General features: G+C 46.8%; 1 protein-coding gene across 3 annotated transcripts in view; it reads left to right on the top strand.

The window, feature by feature from the left end:
- Positions 1 to 1,115: 1,115 nt before the first annotated feature.
- Ccdc162 (coiled-coil domain containing 162) overlaps positions 1,116 to 17,213 on the top strand; it is a 191,167-nt gene continuing 175,069 nt past the window's right edge. For 2 of the 3 annotated variants that reach the window (XR_015645929.1, XM_087598713.1), the window contains exon 1: positions 1,117 to 1,438. The gene's annotated coding sequence lies outside the window, so the exon portion shown is untranslated. Of the gene's footprint in view, positions 1,439 to 17,213 lie in introns of all 3 variants that reach the window. The other variant, XM_087598712.1, reaches the window with a different exon arrangement.

The following is a 17,213-nucleotide window of genomic DNA, read 5'->3' as shown; positions in this document are numbered from 1 at the left end:
ACACGAGCTCTGTCATTTAAGTTTAGAAAGGAGGGGGGAAAAATCCAACCAGGGCCTTAACTCAGCCTTCCATGTTTGTGCCTTTGTTTCCTGAGCACTTAGGAAAGTGTCTGCACATATTCACTTACTAACAAAAGCATTTTTGTGTGAAACAGAGGGCTGGATTTTAACTCTGGTAAAGGGTTTGACCTGGTCCCAACTCCCAGTGCAGAATAAAAACAGAAAAAAAAAAAAAATTGGGAGAACAAATTACCATACAAAAGGTTTAGCTAATTATAAATATTGGGATGTTTCAATTAAGAATTGAGAGTGGGGGTTGGGGATTTAGCTCAGTGGTAGAGCGCTTGCCTAGCGAGCGCAAGGCCCTGGGTTTGGTCCCCAGCTCCAAAAAAAAAAAAAAAAAAAAAAAGAATTGAGAGTGATCTCATAAAAGTATACAATAGTTTAAAAAAAAAAAACATTTAAGGCTTCAGAGCGATTATGAACAAACCTGGTTCAGCCTCAGTCTTGTCTGCACAAGCCAAGAATGCCGTAGAGCCTCGGGCTTCCCTGTAACATGAGGGTTCTACTGTCTTGTCTCACTAGGCTTCTGTAAGGAGTACAGTGCCCAGCAGAGGGTCAGCAGTTAGGGAAAACTAAACCAGTGGCTCTCAGCCTTCCTAATGCCGTGACCCTTTAGTGGTGATCCCCAACCATAAAATTATCTCATCGCTACATCATAACTAATTCTGCTATTGTTATGAATCACAATGTAAATATCTGATATGCGGGACATCTGTTAAGCAATCACCACGAAAGGGAGTCGCAGCCCACAGGTTGAGAACTGCCGCTAAATGCTTTCACATTCAAGAAGGGTGGAAAGAGTAAAAGACAAGTGTACGTGGGCTAAAGTCAAAACTGAGGATATCTTCTTAGTGACTGAGTTTGTGTGTTCTAATTTGCTGCTTCTCTGTGGGAGTGACTTTTTCTTGTTTCAGATCCCAGGTTCCTAAAGGTTACTACAGAAACAACATAATCACACACAAGTTACTCCGGAGTCAGCGTTGGTTGTTAGGGTGACGTTTAGTTGCTAGCAGCCTGTGAAGAATGGTTTTGTCACTCCACAGTAACTACTTAACACAAACAAATCTTCCTCCACAGTCACCTGCCTGCCAAAGCCACTGGCTCTGGGTGGGCAGAGCCTAAGCTGTGCCCGGGGGGATCTTCTGGGGCAGCGTCGGAGTTGCTGGGCAACTTCCTTGCTGAAACAGGAAGATTTCGTTAATTTTTTTTCCCCTTCAATGAAAAAGAATGGTTTGGGTTCTCTTTAATTAGAAATTAGAGAGAGGGGGAGGGAGGGTGAGAGGAGCGAGGAGGGGAATCTGAACCCTCCAGCCAAGGCAAGCCTCAGCTTCCACGAAACCGTGAAGCCAGAAGGTTCCAGTGTTTGGAGCAGCAGGTATTGTGAGTCTTCTAATGCTGGAGGGGTTGGGGTCCAGAATTAACTGCGCTGGAGCCGGTCACTGGCAGTGTGGTAATTTCTGCTTGGTAAGAGCTGGATCCGCTCTGGCTGCTGTGAGGTTAAAGTGAGAGAGACTGTAGACTATCCGGAACGGTGTGCTTGGAAAATCATTTGGGGGTTCCAGGATGGGGGTGGGACACAGGCCTCAGGCATGGGTCGCAGATGTTCTGCCACCGGGCCGTAGCCCCAGCTCTTAGTTTAAAGATGTGTTGTAGCTTTCTTAGTTTCTTAACTATAACATAAAAACTTCTGTTTTATTTTGTTTGAGTTGGTGTCTTGACAGAAAGCCCAAGCTGACCTTGAACTCATGATCCTCCAGCCTTCCTGAGTCCTATGATTAAAAGTTTGTGCCACCGTAGCCAGTTTATAGAAAGAAGCATTTTTAAGTCGTGGCAAAACTATCAAAAGATTAAATACGAGTTTGAGTTTTCAGGACGATTTAGTATTTCTAACTATGTATATGTGGACGTCGTGTGTGGGTGAGTGCCCACGGAGGTCCGAGTATCAGACCTGGAGCTGAAGCAGTCGATGTGGGTGTCCGGATAGCAGTCTGAGCTCTCTGCCCACTGAGCCGTCTCCCATGCATATTTGGCCTTAAACGCTGTGAGCCGGCCTACCAGGGTGGGGCTGACGAGTTCCGTAGGATAGGGTGTTTGTCGCCGCCAGCAGATACACACGGCTGGAGTTACTGGTGTGCAGTGACTGGCGCCCTAGCGACTCCCTGAAGCTCTACTGCATGCGCTAATGCTGAACCACTGAGAGCATTTCACGGAGGTGACCTGCGGGTTATGCCAGCGGACCCCAGACCTCTCTGAGAGAGCATCTGAGATGGAAGCTCTCCTCGGACACCTTTGCTTCTGTTAAAATGAGCTGAAGATAAATAAATAACCATCTCTCGCCTGAAAATGACTTACCGTAGCATCCAGACCAGCCAGCACCTCAGAGGGTCCTGCCTGCTGTCTCCAGGGAACTAGCATCCCTCTCCCAGTCTCCTATCGTATTTGATTGTGTGGGGAGAATTAGACGCAACCATTTCAGAGTAGTAGATCATCCAATTGATCTCCCGTCACCCACCCTTTCAACTTAAGACGCAGACTGTGGAACGACCGGTCTTACAGTGTCACAAAGCTGCCCCAGAGCATGAATAACAGAACAGCTTTCTTCTCTGCTGTTTTCTGCTAACACGGTTAAATAGGTATTCGCAAACCTCTCTGTGCGTAGATGATAATCATTGCAGTGTTGGAGTTCTAACTGGGCACTTTAATTGCCTGTGACATTCAGAGTTTCTGGTACCAAACGGGAATTGAGTCTGTGAGTGAGCCCACACCCACTAAGTCTGTGAAAGTGAAATCTATCTAACTCTGTGGAAAGAAGCGTTAGGCTACGCACACACACAGCCTCTCTGGGCTGGCCCCAAACTGGGAGTCCTCCTGCCTCCACTTCTGTGGTGCTGGTGGTACTCTAGGCATGCACCACTACAGCCAAACGAAGTGGAAACCTTGACCATTCTCTGCCTAGACTTGTGTGGATTTTGCGTGTTGAGCTTTCCTTCAGTCTTCCAGTCTCAGTTTACCCTGTGAGAAGCCCCCCTTATTCTTACCTCGACCCACCGCCTCCCAGATCTGGTTTGGTTGTCTCTGCTAGGTGTTTTCTCCATCTCTGTACCCAGAATGCTTGAGTGCGTGCCTGGTTTGTTTGTTGAAATGTCTCCTGGAGCGCAGGCTAGCCTTGAGCTCACTGATTATTTTTGTCTTTGCCTAGGCTGAGCTCTGAGGGCAAGGTTCTCTTTTTGCTCCCCAGGCGGCATCCAGCATAGTGCTAGACCCAAGAGTGGCCTCACACCAGGCATTTGCTTGGTCATGGCGTTTTGGGGATTACAGGAGGCTACTGCTTTGAGCTGAGCCCCATCCAGACCAAGTTCGTTGGAGTTCCTCACCCTAAAGCCAACAAAACAAGACTAAGTTATTTGGTTTTTCAGAAACAAAGGGTGACAAACTTGATAATTGCCCCAAATAGACCTCCTTTTGTTGTTGTTTGGTTTGGGGTTTTTTTTTGTTGTTGTTATTGTTGTTTATTTGTTTTGTTTTTTGAGGCAGGCTTTCTTTGTAGCCCTGGCTGTCCTGGAACTCGTTCTATAGACCAGACTGGCCTTGAATTCACAGAGATCCCACCTTCCTCTGCCCCCTGAGTGCTGGGATTAAAGGCATGTGTCACCACTGCCCAGCTTTATTAGACCAATCTTAATACTCATAATACTGAAGTTTTCTCTGCTTTAATCTTCACAAAAGCAAATGATCTGAAATAAGAATTACCTGATATGTTTTGTCTCCTTGACTCCGCCTCATATAGGAAGTAGGTTTTGGTTTGTTTGTTTGTTTGTTTGTTTTTTGGTTTTGTTGTTGTTGTTGTTGTTTATGTGTCTGAGTGTTTTGCCTGTGCGTGTGTGTGTGTGTGTGTGTGTGTGTGTGTGTATGTGTGTGTATTTCTGTGTAAGTACAGTGCCTGCCGTGCTCTAAAGAGGATAGCGGACGCTCTAAAAATGGAGCTAAACAGGTGAGAGCTGACCTGTGGGTGCTGAGAACTGAACTGGGGTCCCCTGGAAAAACAGCCAGTGTGCTCAACCACTGAGCCATCTCTCCAGCCCCCAGCTTTGTGTTCTGTGTTCATGGTTCTGGGAACTGAACCTGAGGCCTCACACGGGCCAGGCGAGCCTTGTGCTATGGAATTGCCCTCCTACCGGCCTCAAGGAGATCAGCTTGGAAATAACAGATCCACTTTCCGTTCCTTGTGCTTTCTGCAGCCCTCGTCTGACCCCACAACCGTGCAGCTCACTGGAGCGCCTATCGTCTGTAGTGTTTCGTGATTCCAGACTCAAAGCCAACTAAGATCTTGCAACTAAATAAATGGGTTACAGTTCCTGAGCATGCGATAACCTCATTAGTGCTCTTATCTAAACCCCGAGCAGGCTGCTGTGGTTTCAGACACTGAGTCAGCTTCGAGATCTATTTTAGATAGCCACTGACAAGGAAGAGCCCAACGCTGTTTGCTTGGGACAGAGCTGGCACGGCTTTCCCAGGCAATTGGCCCTCAGAAGGAGGCTTCCTTTACTGTATGGATGGATGCCTCTCTGAAGAAGAGACCAGGAACCAGGCGTGTTTTAATTGGCTATCGCTATATTTTACTTGTTCGGCTAGCAAATGCTATTCTGAAGTAAACACCGTTAGAGGCTGTGGAGATGGCAACTCCGAGAGCCGGGGTAAAGGAAGGGGACTGTAGATGACAGGTGGCAGAGCCACTCCTCAGCAAGTTTGCCTTCGAAGTGCTATGGGTACTCGGGGCTTTGCCTGCTGTGATTTCCCATTCTCCACCTTGGCCTGCATGGTTCTCGCCTGCCCCTTTCCTGATCCAGAGTCTGTCCCCCCTCGTACCGGGCTTAGTAATTGATGGCACTGTTTTGTTTAGTATTTCAAATATGTCCACGGCCAGCCCTTAAGCAGTATCAAATGCAGACATGACAAGAAAATAAAGGCATGAGACATTAGAGAGAGCACACTGGGGACAAACATTAAAGACTCAGATTAAAAACTGGAAAAAAAAATAGGCTATGTATAGCGGCACTTTAAACCCAGCACTTGGGAGGCAGAGGCAGGTGGATCGCTGTGAGTTCCGGACAGCCAGAGCTGCACAGAGAAACCCTGTCTTAAAATGATGGTGGTGGTGAGGAGGAGGAGGAGGAGGAAGAGGATGATGATGATGATGATGATGATGATGATGATGATAAAAACAGAAAATGCACATCCCAGAAGCCACTTACTGACTTGCACAGAATTATGCAAATGGTTGACAACTTTCCTTATGCATTGAAGTCAGTTTCCTCACCTTTGAACTTCATTGACTGGCACAGGTCTGTGTTTAAAACTACAAATCACACACACACACACACACACACACACACACACACCACACAGACACACACATCACACCCACAGACACACTCACACACCATAATCACAGACACACTCACACCACACACACCATACACACAGACACACACCACACACACACACCATACACACAGACACACACACCACACAGACACACACCATACACACAGACACACACACCACACACAGACACACTCACACCTCACACACACAGACACACTCACACACCACACACAGACACACACACGCGCGCGCGAGCGCGCTGGTGGGTTATCACTGTGGTGAGTTACAACCAGATGTTAAATGATACCACAGCACTTCGGACATGGGGGATGTATCTAATGTTTATGAAACTTTGTAAGTAGGGGGGAATAGTTTTAATTTTCTTACAGTGTTGCAGGCCAAATCTCGGGCCTTGGACATGCTAACCGCAGGCTGTATCCCTGAGCTATATAAATGTAGCCCGGAATATTGGGAGAGGTAGAAGCTAGCTCTCAATAAGTAGTCAGTGAGGATGCGTTTGAGAGCCACTAAATGCTTCCAGATCTCTTCTACGGCTGGGACAGTGTATTGGTTAGCACGCACGTGCCATTGTGACTCTGTTCGGTGTGTTTTTACAGACGGAAGCCCGTTTTAGCCAATACCCTTGGATTTCTTGGTTTTCATAATGTGATTTTCAGACACTGGCTGACCCACACCAGAGAAAGATTGAGTTTCTAATGTAGGCAAGTAAATAAATTCAACCCAAATCATTCAAGTGATCTCATTCCTCCCCCTACTGTGGACCTCTGTGGGGGTGGGGGTGGGGGTGGGGGTGGGGATGGGGTGCAAGTGGGGGTGGGAGTGGGGAAGGGGTGGGGGTGCGGGTGGGATGGAGGTGGGGTGGGGGTCGGGGTGGGGAAGGGGTGGGGGTGCGGGTGGGATGGAGGTGGGGTGGGGGTCGGGGTGGGGAAGGGGTGGGGGTGCGGGTGGGATGGAGGTGGGGTGGGGGTCGGGGTGGGTGGGGGCGGAGTGGTTGATCATCCCTGAAGAGATGAGACTTGTGCTATGCCCGTCTGCAGTCTGAAACGGCTTCAGGTTTGTCTCTGAGGAGCCCTATTTGTCTCGAGAGCAACAGTCAGCAACATCCTATGTAAAGCCTGCAGCGGCACCCATGTAGCCGTCCTGACAGGCGTGACATTTTGCTGGGAAACCTACCTACTTGGAATATAAATGCATATCTCTCTCCTGAGAGGGAGCTTGGGTTTCTGTGGCTTTTAACTCGACATCCTCATGCTGTGGCTGTGGTTCCATGCTCTAGATTTCTGTTTCTTTGTGGTCACGCCGACTTTGTTCTGAGCTGTGGTGAGGCAGGAAGAAGCGCCGTAGAGAAGTGACCGAAAACGTGCACTCTAACTCTACCCCCTTGGAAGCAGTTAGTCACGCTAAGGTTGCTTAAATAGTTAACGATAGGGATCTAGGCTGGCGACACAGCTAACCAGGTAGAGGTGCCTGCCACTGCGCCTGGTGACCTGAGCTCAACCCCTGCACGGTTGAATAAGAGAGCCAAGCCAGGCGCACACACACACACACACACACACACACACACGCAGACACACGCACACGCACATGCACACGCGCACACACCAAACACGTTAAAAGGTGTTTTTAAGAGATCTTAGCCTATAAGAGGAGAGTTATAAGATAGACCTTCTGATCATAGCTAAAGAGCTATAAATAACTAAATAAGTAATGACAACAGAGTGTTGGCCGGACACTTATTCTGCTGACGTGAACTCAGACTCTAGAAAACTTTGGGAGTGCTGTTTCCTGCTGGTTTGCCCTAAAGTTAAATGTACACTGGAGTGTAGGGCACTTCTTGGAAAAACCTATTACTGAGCAAGTACAGAATGTGAATCATTCCTCGCCTGAAATACAGGACTGATGTTTACAGGGCAATTGTCCAAAAATATCCTGGCGGCTCGAGAGCGTTTCAGGGCTCATCGCTGTTTGCGTTCCTTAAAATACAAGCCGTGTTGGTACACTGCAAACCCACTTAAAATTTAAATTTCTCCTGAGAGTCCTATCCAGCGCTTAGGGCTTTTTGTCTTTTTTTAGCAAAGGGCTCTTTCCTGGCCTTAAAATATTTTTCAGAGATGTGATATGTGCAGAAGACCATTAGTGCCTTTAGTTTTCCCGGAACTGAGCCAAACTGCAAACGCATTGCCGAGGACGTCCAGCAGAGAAGTTCTTCCTGGAAAGGGCTATCTGTTGCGGCTGGAATCTCAAAGCACTGACTGTTTTCAAAGGTGTCCCGTTATTCTGTGCATAGATGGCTTCTGGCCGATGAACTTGAGAGCACGTAGAGCAAGGACAGGCCTTGAACCTCTTTTGTGGTACTGTTTTTTTCCCCCCAGACAGGGCCTTGTTCTTCTGTCCTTTACAGAATGAGCTTGGCGACGGTTTTCCAGCACTGTAACAGAATACCTCAGAAAATCCACACTGGCTGAGTTGCAGAGTTTCAGCCTGCGCTCCCTCGCCCCAGTCACCGTGGCCCTGGGGTGGATGGTATGGACTGGGGGTTGTGGCAACAGAGCAGCAGCTCAGCTATGACCACTGGGAAGCAGAGAGAGCTCGCTTTTACCACAAAACCTTCCCCCTGCGCCAACACCCACCCAGGGTTATCTCCACGGAGTCAGAGCACCTCTGCACTGGGGACTGGCTCCGTGTCCCCTGAGGAAAATCCTTCGAGAGAAAGGGTTTATTGTGGCTCACAGAACCAGAGGAATGGGATCCATGAGGGCAGGAAGGTGTGGCACCAGGACCAGAAAGCTGACTGAGCCTCCGAATCCACATCGGGAAACAGAGAAAGAAGGGCCAGTGGGAGCGCGTGGGCCTGGCCGGAAGGCTCACAGCCCGCCCCTAGTGGTGTAACTTTCTTCAGTAGGACCGAGCCCTTGAGTCTACAGCATCCCAGACAGTGCTGCCAAGCGGGGGACTACGTGTTTAAACACACCAGAGAAGGAGAAGGCTCGTAATCCCACAACGGGGATCATGCCTTCAGCGCCCGAGTTTCAGAGACTGTTGCCATTCAAAACCAAAACAAGCTTCCAAGTAGAAAGGCGTGACTTTAGTGTGTGGGTAGGGCTATTGTAACTTAAATAGTTCTCAGTCACAGACTTTATTAGATGACAGCATGATGATGTCCCAGCGTGTCAAAAGGCCGGACAAGCAAAATAATTTAAAGAAAAGTTTACGTGCAGAGATTTGTAAAGGAGTCCAAGGACAGATTTATCAAATTAAAAATAGGAAAAGAGGGGTTGGGGATTTAGCTCAGTGGTAGAGCGCTTGCCTAGGAAGCGCAAGGCCCTGGGTTCGGTCCCCAGCTCCGGGGAAAAAAAAAAAAAAAAAAAAAAAAACCAAAAAAAAAAATGTAAAAAAAATAGGAAAAGAGAAATCCTACAAAATTACCAAAGCTGCAAAGTTACTCTTTCCTTCACAGGAGAAAATGATTCAAACAATTACTGTGTGTGAAATAGCCATACATCTTCAGATTGGGATGCTGTGTGTAGAGAGACAAGAGAGAGGGAAGGATTCATTCACTTGGGGAATGAGCCCACCGAGGTGGCCGTTTCGGAGTTATTTTGCAGTATTTTGTTTCAGGTGTTACCCCAAGAGGATCTTCAGGTACAGTTGCTTTCTGTCAGGGACCTTGATGCTCACATTCATGGCGTTTTACAGGGAAAGATTAAAGCAAACTCAGCAACTGATAAAGCATGTGAGGGGCCTGGCACGGTGGTGCGCGCATGTGCAAACCCAGCACTCTAGAGACTGAAGAGGCAGGAAGAGTTCCTGTAGGAAACCCACCTCAACCTCACGCCCTCGCAAAGCCACACAGGTCAGCCAGAGATGATGTCAGGTGCAAGCTTCTAGGGTTTTTGGTTTTCGGCGAAGTCACGAAAACAGCCTTCCACTCATCCCACAGTGCTTCTGATAGTGTCCTCTGAGTTTTGCCAACAGGAAACCTTGGTGCATCAGTCACATGGGCCTGGCTCATGGCCTGTGTGGGTGACCTTCAAGTACCCAGCCCCACCAGTGATCAAGCCGCTACTAACCACGTCCCCACCATAAATCATACTGTTAGCTTAGGCTGTCTGCCATAGCCAAAAGCCCCAGGAAAACAGAAACACTCCTATCAAGCAGAGAATTCTAAGAACTTAAAAGTCACCTTCGAGGAGCTGGAAGCCCGGCCTTATTTTAGAATGTGAAGAGTGTTACACCGTAAAACGGGGTTGTTCTGATCCTCTGGGCTGTACTCTTTTCTAACCCTGGAGTCAAATGTCCGTCTGCTGCTGTCAGCACAGCCTCTCAAGTTCTGCCTCCAGATTCCCTACTGCACAGAGCTCTTGGGCCATTCTCTGGATTCAGTGCTGTATTTGGGTTTCTGTCGCTGTGATAAAAAACTGTGACAGGAAAGGGTTTATTTCATCTTCCAGTCTGTAGTCTGTCATCCAAGGACGTCAGGGTGGGAACCTGGAGGCAGGAGCTGGTGCAGAGGCCATGACAGGGTGCTGCTTACTGGCTTGCTTCTCAGTTTGCTCGGCCAGCCTGCTTTCTGATAACACCCAGGCCCACCCACTCCGGGGGAGCGGACTGCCCCCAAACAAGACCAGCTTGTAGCCCCAGCTCCATAGGGTCCAATGCCTTCTCTGTTTTCAAGGGATTCCACATGCACACGCACACGCACACACACTTTAAAAAATAAATTTAAGCTGCATAATACTGGCACACGACTTTAATCCCAGCACTTAGGAAGCAGAGGCAGGAGGATCTCTATGAGTTCCAGGACAGCCAGGGCTACATAGAGAAACCCTGCCTCAAAAAACCAAAGATAGATAGATGGATAGATAGATGGACGGACAGACGGACAGACAGATAGATAGATAGATATAGATGGATAGAAGGATACAAATACATACATACATACATACACACACACACACACACACACACACACACACACATACATACATACATACATACACAGATTTACAAGTGCTTGCTTCTCCTGCAACTCCAGGGACTTGTATGTCCTCTTTTGGCCTCTATTACATCTGCAAACATACACACACACACACACACACACACACACACACACACACACACACTTCACAAAACAAAACAGAATCTCCAGGTTCTTTGAATGCATGGATTACCACCTAGGTACAAAATATTTTCTTAGTATGTAGACTAATGGGCTATGGCTTTCCTACATGTATCTCACTATTTTTTTATTCTTTTTTTTTTTTTTTTTTTTTTTGGAGCTGGGGACCGAACCCAGGGCCTTGCGCTTGCTAGGCAAGCGCTCTACCACTGAGCCAAATCCCCAACCCCTCACTATTTTTTTATATGCCGCATTCCCTTATCCCCTCCTACTACTACTTCCCTTCCTTCCCCCAAATCTTCTGTTGTGGTTAATACTGATTGTCGACTTCTTTGGACATGGAATCAACTAAAAGACAAGGCTTTGGGGGCCTGTGTGGGGTCTTCTGGAAGGATTGGCTGAGGAGAGACCCCCTCATCACATTGGTGGCAGCTTCTTCTGGTCAGCAGCCCAGATATGAGGTAGTGGGGAAGGGGCTGTTTCTCTTTGCCTGCTAGTCTTTTCCCCTTGCTGGTGAGTGCATCTACCCTTTAGACATCGCTACAGCTTCTATCCCTTACTGACATCAGAAACAGCTTCTCTGGTCTTCCAGTGTGTGTGTGTGTGTGTGTGTGTGTACGTGTGTGGTTGGAAGTGTGTGTTTGTATGTGGTATATATGTGTGTATGTGGGGTGTGGGAGGTTGTGCATGTGGGGCATATGTTTGTGTATAGTGTTTGTGCATATGGGGGTGTGTTTGTGTGCAGTGTGTGTGGGGGGACGTGTGAGTTATGTGCATTGTGTGTGGTGTGTGTGTAGTGTGTGTGTGGTATGTGTGCATGTGGGGAGTATTGTGTGGTGTCTGTGTCTGTGGTATGTGTGCATGCAGTATGTATGGGTGTGTGGTGTGTGTATGCATGTGTGTGGTGTGTTCAAATCTAGATCTCACATTTGAGAGGAAAGCATGACAGTCATTCTGAGTGGCATCATGTCACTTAACATGATGATCTCCAGTTCCATGTGTTTCCTGAAAATGACATAATTGCATGCCTTATGACTCTGTTGTGAGTGAAATTCTCTCATCTCATCTCCCCCCACGTGTGTGTGTCTGTGTATGTGTGTGTGCATGTGTGTGTGCATGTGTGTGTGTGTGTCGCACTTTCCTTACACATGTTAGTGCATATGTAGGCTGGCCCCTCTAGTTGGCTGTGTGAACAGTGCTGTCCTGACATGGTGAGTAAGTGCCTCTCTGCTATGTTGTTGGACACGCTATGCTGACTTCAAGGATATGCCCAGGGTGGTAAGCCAGACTCTAGGATAGCTTGGTTTTTCTTCAGGGATGAGCCTCCATGGTGGCTGCTGCACTTCCTACTCCCACTAGCAGTTGAGCAGTGTTCCCTCTGGTGGGGAGGAGTGGTCCTTCCTCTTCGTGGGTTATTTTCTTGAGCATAAGCATTCTGACTAGGATGAGATGTGTCCAGGTTCCTTTCTGTTGCTGTGGCAACCAAACACTCTGGCTGAAAGCAACTAAGAGGAGGGGAAGGTATTTGGACAATGCTTGCAGGTTAAAGTTCACCGTTGAGGGAAGGGGCCGAGCTCAAGCAGGAGCTAGGGGGAAAGCCATCTTGCTGGCTCACTCGAGATTCACGTGTAGCTACTAGCTTCCTTGTAGATTCAGGGTCACTTGACCAGGGAATGGCACCACCCACAGTGGGCTGGCCACTCCTACATCAATTAATAATCAAGAGAGTCCCCACACAGACACGCCCACAAGCCAATCTGATCTCAGCGGTCAGCTGACACTCTCTTCTCAGGTGACTTCGGGCTCATCAAGTTGACAGTTAAAGCTAAGTGAGACAGAATGGGCAAAAATACCCAAAGAATACAGTTTTGGTTTGCACTCTCCCGAGAGCTAAGGATGCTTGACTGTTTTTTATATATATCGGGCATTGAGCATTTCTTGAGAAGTATTTGTACAATACACTTGCTTCATTTATGGACGGAATGGTTTAGCTGGCTTTTCTGTTTTGGTGTTGTTTTCTTCAGTTCCCTGTGCATTGTAGATTTTGATCTTTGCTGTCAGATGTATGTACTTGGGAAGCGTCTCTCCCATTCTTCAGGCTCTTTCTAACTCAGAGGAGAACTTTTGTAACTTCATTCCATCCACCAACATCCTCGCTGCTAGTTCTGAGCGCCTGGACTCAAGTCCTGTGCTTCTGATTTGAAGTGTTTCCTGTAGCAATAAGAATTACTCATTAATAGTTATTACATTAATCAACGTACGGGTATGTGTGTATGAGTGTGTGTGTGTGTGTGTGAAGTGAATGCATGTGGGGGTATGTGTATATGAATGTGTCTGTATGAGTGTGTGTGTGTGTGTGTGTGTTGGAGTGTGTGATAGTGTGTGAATGTGTACGAATGTATGTGTGTGAGAGAGTATTGTATGATTGTGTATCTGTGTGTGGGTATGTGAGTGTGTGTATTCGTGTGTGTGTGTGTGTGAGAGAGAGAGTATTGTGTGGTGTGTATCTGAGTGTGTGTGCGCGCATGCGTGTTAGTGAGGATTTAATCCAGGGCCTGGAAGATGCTAGGCAAGTGCTTTGGCACTGGTACTCACCCCAGCCTGGATCCGTCTCTATGACTGTAACTTCACGGTTGTTAGGTAAACATAATTTGGAATGTACTTTAATACACTTCATGCAGCATTAATTTACAGTAAACTTTCCTTCTGACTCTCAAGGTCCCTTAGTATTGATGACATGGTAAGAACAGTGCCTTCACAGGACGTTTGAGCTAATAAAGAACCCTGGAGTGTCACCAAGCATTTCTAATTATAGCTTCTTTGCTTTCAGAGTATGTATGAGACTCTTGGTGGGTCCTCACAGCAGTTGGGGAAACTCTAGGATAATTTTGGTGCGAAAGTTACTGTAAAAGTTATAGTCTGAGTGTGGGGCTCACTTAAGGAAAGGCAGCATAAAATATTCACTATTTGGGGAGAAAAATGTGAATAAACAAGGCAAACAAAACAAAATAGTTCAAGGTTGGAGAGACGCCACCAGGCCAGACAACCTAAATTCAATCAATCTGACTCATATAGTGGAAGAGGGAGCCGACAGACAGGCAGACAGACAGACAGACAGACACACACACACACACACACACACACACACACACACAGACACACACACACACCCAAAGAAGAATAAACATGAAAGAAAGTTCAAAGGTGTGGTAAATTCACAGAACATTATTAACAGACTATCAGGTGTGTTTTTAAAAATTAAGTGTGTGTGTGTGTGTGTGTGTGTGTGTGTGTGTGTGTGTGTGTGTGTACTCGTGCGTATATCAGAAATGCAGCTCTTTACAGAACCATTGTATAAACCAAGCCAAAGCTTCAAAGTCCTGATTTCTGGTGCTAAAATTACACGAACACAATCTCAAATTCACTGAATGACTTCCTACACTTTCCTGAGGAGGAAAAGAATCAAGTTCAAAAGGTAAAAGGATTTAACTGCACAGTAAGGCGTATCACCTTCTTTGGAGAAGAAAAAGCCTTTTAAAACTCAACACACGTTGGGACGGCAAGATGGCTCAGGAGGTAAGACAGCTTGCTATGTGGCCATGCTGCCCAAGTTCCATCCACAGTGACCACTGGGAGATGCGAGTGAAAATCAGGTCACTCCACACCAGAGTGTGGTCGCTTAAGCAAAACGTACCCAGCTTTGGCAAGGCCACAGAGAACCTGGAGCCTCTCCCTTTGCAGAAGGGACATCCATGCATGCTGCTACTTGGGAACACATCTGACAGTTGCTCACAAAGTGCTGATGGCGCTGACATTTGACCCAGAAAGTCCCCTCCTGCACATGTGCTTCAGGGGAATGAAAACCTTTGCACACAGAGACCCACACCTTCAGGTCAGCTTTCATAAGGATAGCCCCAGGCCAGAACAGTCCAGGCGACCATCAGCAGTGAGCAGGGGAGAGACACTGTGAAGCCTGCAGTGTGATGCTTGCTACTCAGGCAGTAAAGAGCAAGGAAGTGTTGAGTGTGCTAGCATGTGACTCGGCTCCCATCTCGGCTCTGGGAGGCTGAGGCAGGAAGTCCCACCTGAACTACATAGCAAGAGGGATCATGTGTCAGTACACACAGGAACAGGGATGAGTCTTTAAATCGTTGTGCTGTGTAAGACTCCAACCACATTGAAGTAGGCATTAAGAGTTTGTCACATGAACAATTTTAACATTTCTATGCTAGATTATTATTGTGGTGTATATGGAGTGTGTGTGTGTTCGTGTGTGTGTGTGTGTGTGTGTGTGTGTGTGTGTGTGTGTGTGTGTGTGTGTGTCTTGACATGCTGACCTAGATTTCTGTGTACTCAGGCTGACATGGAAACTCCCCATTCTCCACCCTGGGTTCCGGAATGCTGGGATCACAGGTGTGCACTCCCCTCCTTCGCTCACTTGTATTCTTTTGTAAAATCATTTCGTATTTTCATAGAATAAGATCCCCAATTCTTTCTTAGGAAAATACTTTTTTCATTCAGTCAATTTTTAATTTTATCTTGCTTTTGGCTTGAAGATTGCAAACCCAGACAAATTCATTTACCCCTCATGTTTATGCATTCACACAAACCCATCTTTTAGTATTTTTCTTTCAAAGTCTTGCACAATTAGAAAAAAATTAAGTTTCTTAGTTTTAGATAAAATTTAGAGCAAATTTTCCTGTTAACTGGTGGTCACAATCTACGGCTACAAGCAAGAACATGTGTCAGGCCTACAGATAGTTCATGACCCGGTTTTAGTCTTTAAAAATGACTCAGACATTAAAATTTGGCCCCATGGTTACCAAATGATTAACCTGATGTTAGTTTAAAAGTTAGGAAACTTTTTATGTTTAATTAGGTTTACCGTGAGAAAACGGGTCCACATTTTACATTCATTAGAATGTGCGCTAGTGTTTTAATTCATTCTTTATAAACATGAAGGAATCATAAGACTGGATTAAAAAAACATTTTTAATATCTGTCCAAAAACTCAGATGTTCAAGCAATGTGACATTTTATGGCACACAGGCACAGAAGGCAAAGTTGTGGAATACAGAGCAGGTGGGCAAATTTGGAATCTCTCAAAAGTGATCTATAAGTGAATTGCCCCAGAGACCCCACCCCCATCCCCACTCCCACCCCACCCACAGAGCACATCTGTGCTCTGATGTGGTTCATCAAGATCCATGCAAAATTTCTTACTTTGGGAATCTCAAGAGAGAAGAGCCCACTGAGCTGTTTGTTTTGTTCGTTTCTTTGTTTCTTTGTGTCTTGTTTCTGATCCAGGGTCTTACTACACCGCCCTCTTACTACACCGCCCTGGTTTTCCTGGAGCTCACTGTATAAACCAGGTTAGCCTCAAATTCCCCGGGGATCTGCCAGCCTCTGCCTCCCAAGATGTGGGGTGAAAGGTCTCTACCAGCCACCCCAGCCCCCAGCCCCAGGGCAGATGGCCTATGTACAGGAAGCGGGAAGCCAGTGAACCTCAGCAGTAGACTGTGATGGTGACGTGTGGACTGAGCAAGCAATACTAAGGCACCATCGCTGGTGCAGGACAGATGGCTCAGTGGGTAGAGCTCTTGCTCTGAAAGCAGGAAGACCAGAGTTCAGATGCCAGCACCAGCATTAAAGCAGACCATAGCAAGCTCAGATGCCTAATTTGGAGCAGGGTCAGAGACAGATCCCAGGATCTTCCTGGCTGGCCAGCCTAACTGAAAACCATGAGCCTCAGATTCAATAGTAGTCCTTTATCTCAAAGGTGAGGACAAGAGAGATAGAGGAAGACACCGAATGCCCTCTGACCTCTGCATACACACACACACACACACACACACACACACACACACACACACACACACACCACCCTTCTCTCCTGTAGCCCTGGCTGGCCTTAAACTCCCCAGGTAGATCACACTGACTTGTCTGCTGCAATCCTGCCTCTACATCCTGAACACTTGGGTTGATGGTACGAGACACAATGCCTAGCTTTAAAAGCCAGCCTAATTAATCTAAGGATTTTTTCTTAATTAAAAATTTGAGGGGTTGGGGATTTAGCTCAGTGGTAGAGTACTTGCCTAGCAAGCGCAAGGCCCTGGGTTCGGTCCCCAGCTCTGAAAAAAAAAAAAAAAAAGAAAGAAAGAAAGAAAAAAAGAAAAATTTGATTCACAGAGCATCTCTTTATTCTAAATATTTAAGTTACTTTATATCATCATCATCATCATCATCATCATCATCATCATCATCTCAGTGTTTATATGACAAGGAGAGTGGGGCCCGTGTGTAAAATGGTGTGTGTGTGGAGGTCAGAGGACAACTTGTGGAGTCAGCCTTTTCTGCCTGATTCAGGCTCCAGAGATCAAACTGGGGTTTTCAGACTTGAGCCGCAAGGGCTTTTGGCCCCACACTTTCCCCCTGCTCCGAGATTCCCAAATGTTAAAAATACCAACATGCTCATTTTTGACATCTCTCTGTTGTCAGTTAACGTTTCTTATCCACTTGCAAACAAAACTCTCAATGTAGCTTACAAAGTGCTTTTCTTCTGTGAGTCATCAGATCTAAGACAGTGGATGCCCAACATCCCTTCCCTTCCTAAAGGTCCTCATTC

This window comes from Rattus norvegicus, chromosome 20 (genome assembly GCF_021556685.1).
Source record: "Rattus norvegicus strain SHRSP/BbbUtx chromosome 20, alternate assembly SHRSP_T2T, whole genome shotgun sequence".
NCBI classification, from domain to species: Eukaryota; Metazoa; Chordata; class Mammalia; order Rodentia; family Muridae; genus Rattus; species Rattus norvegicus.
This window is presented reverse-complemented; position numbering and strand designations above follow the sequence as displayed.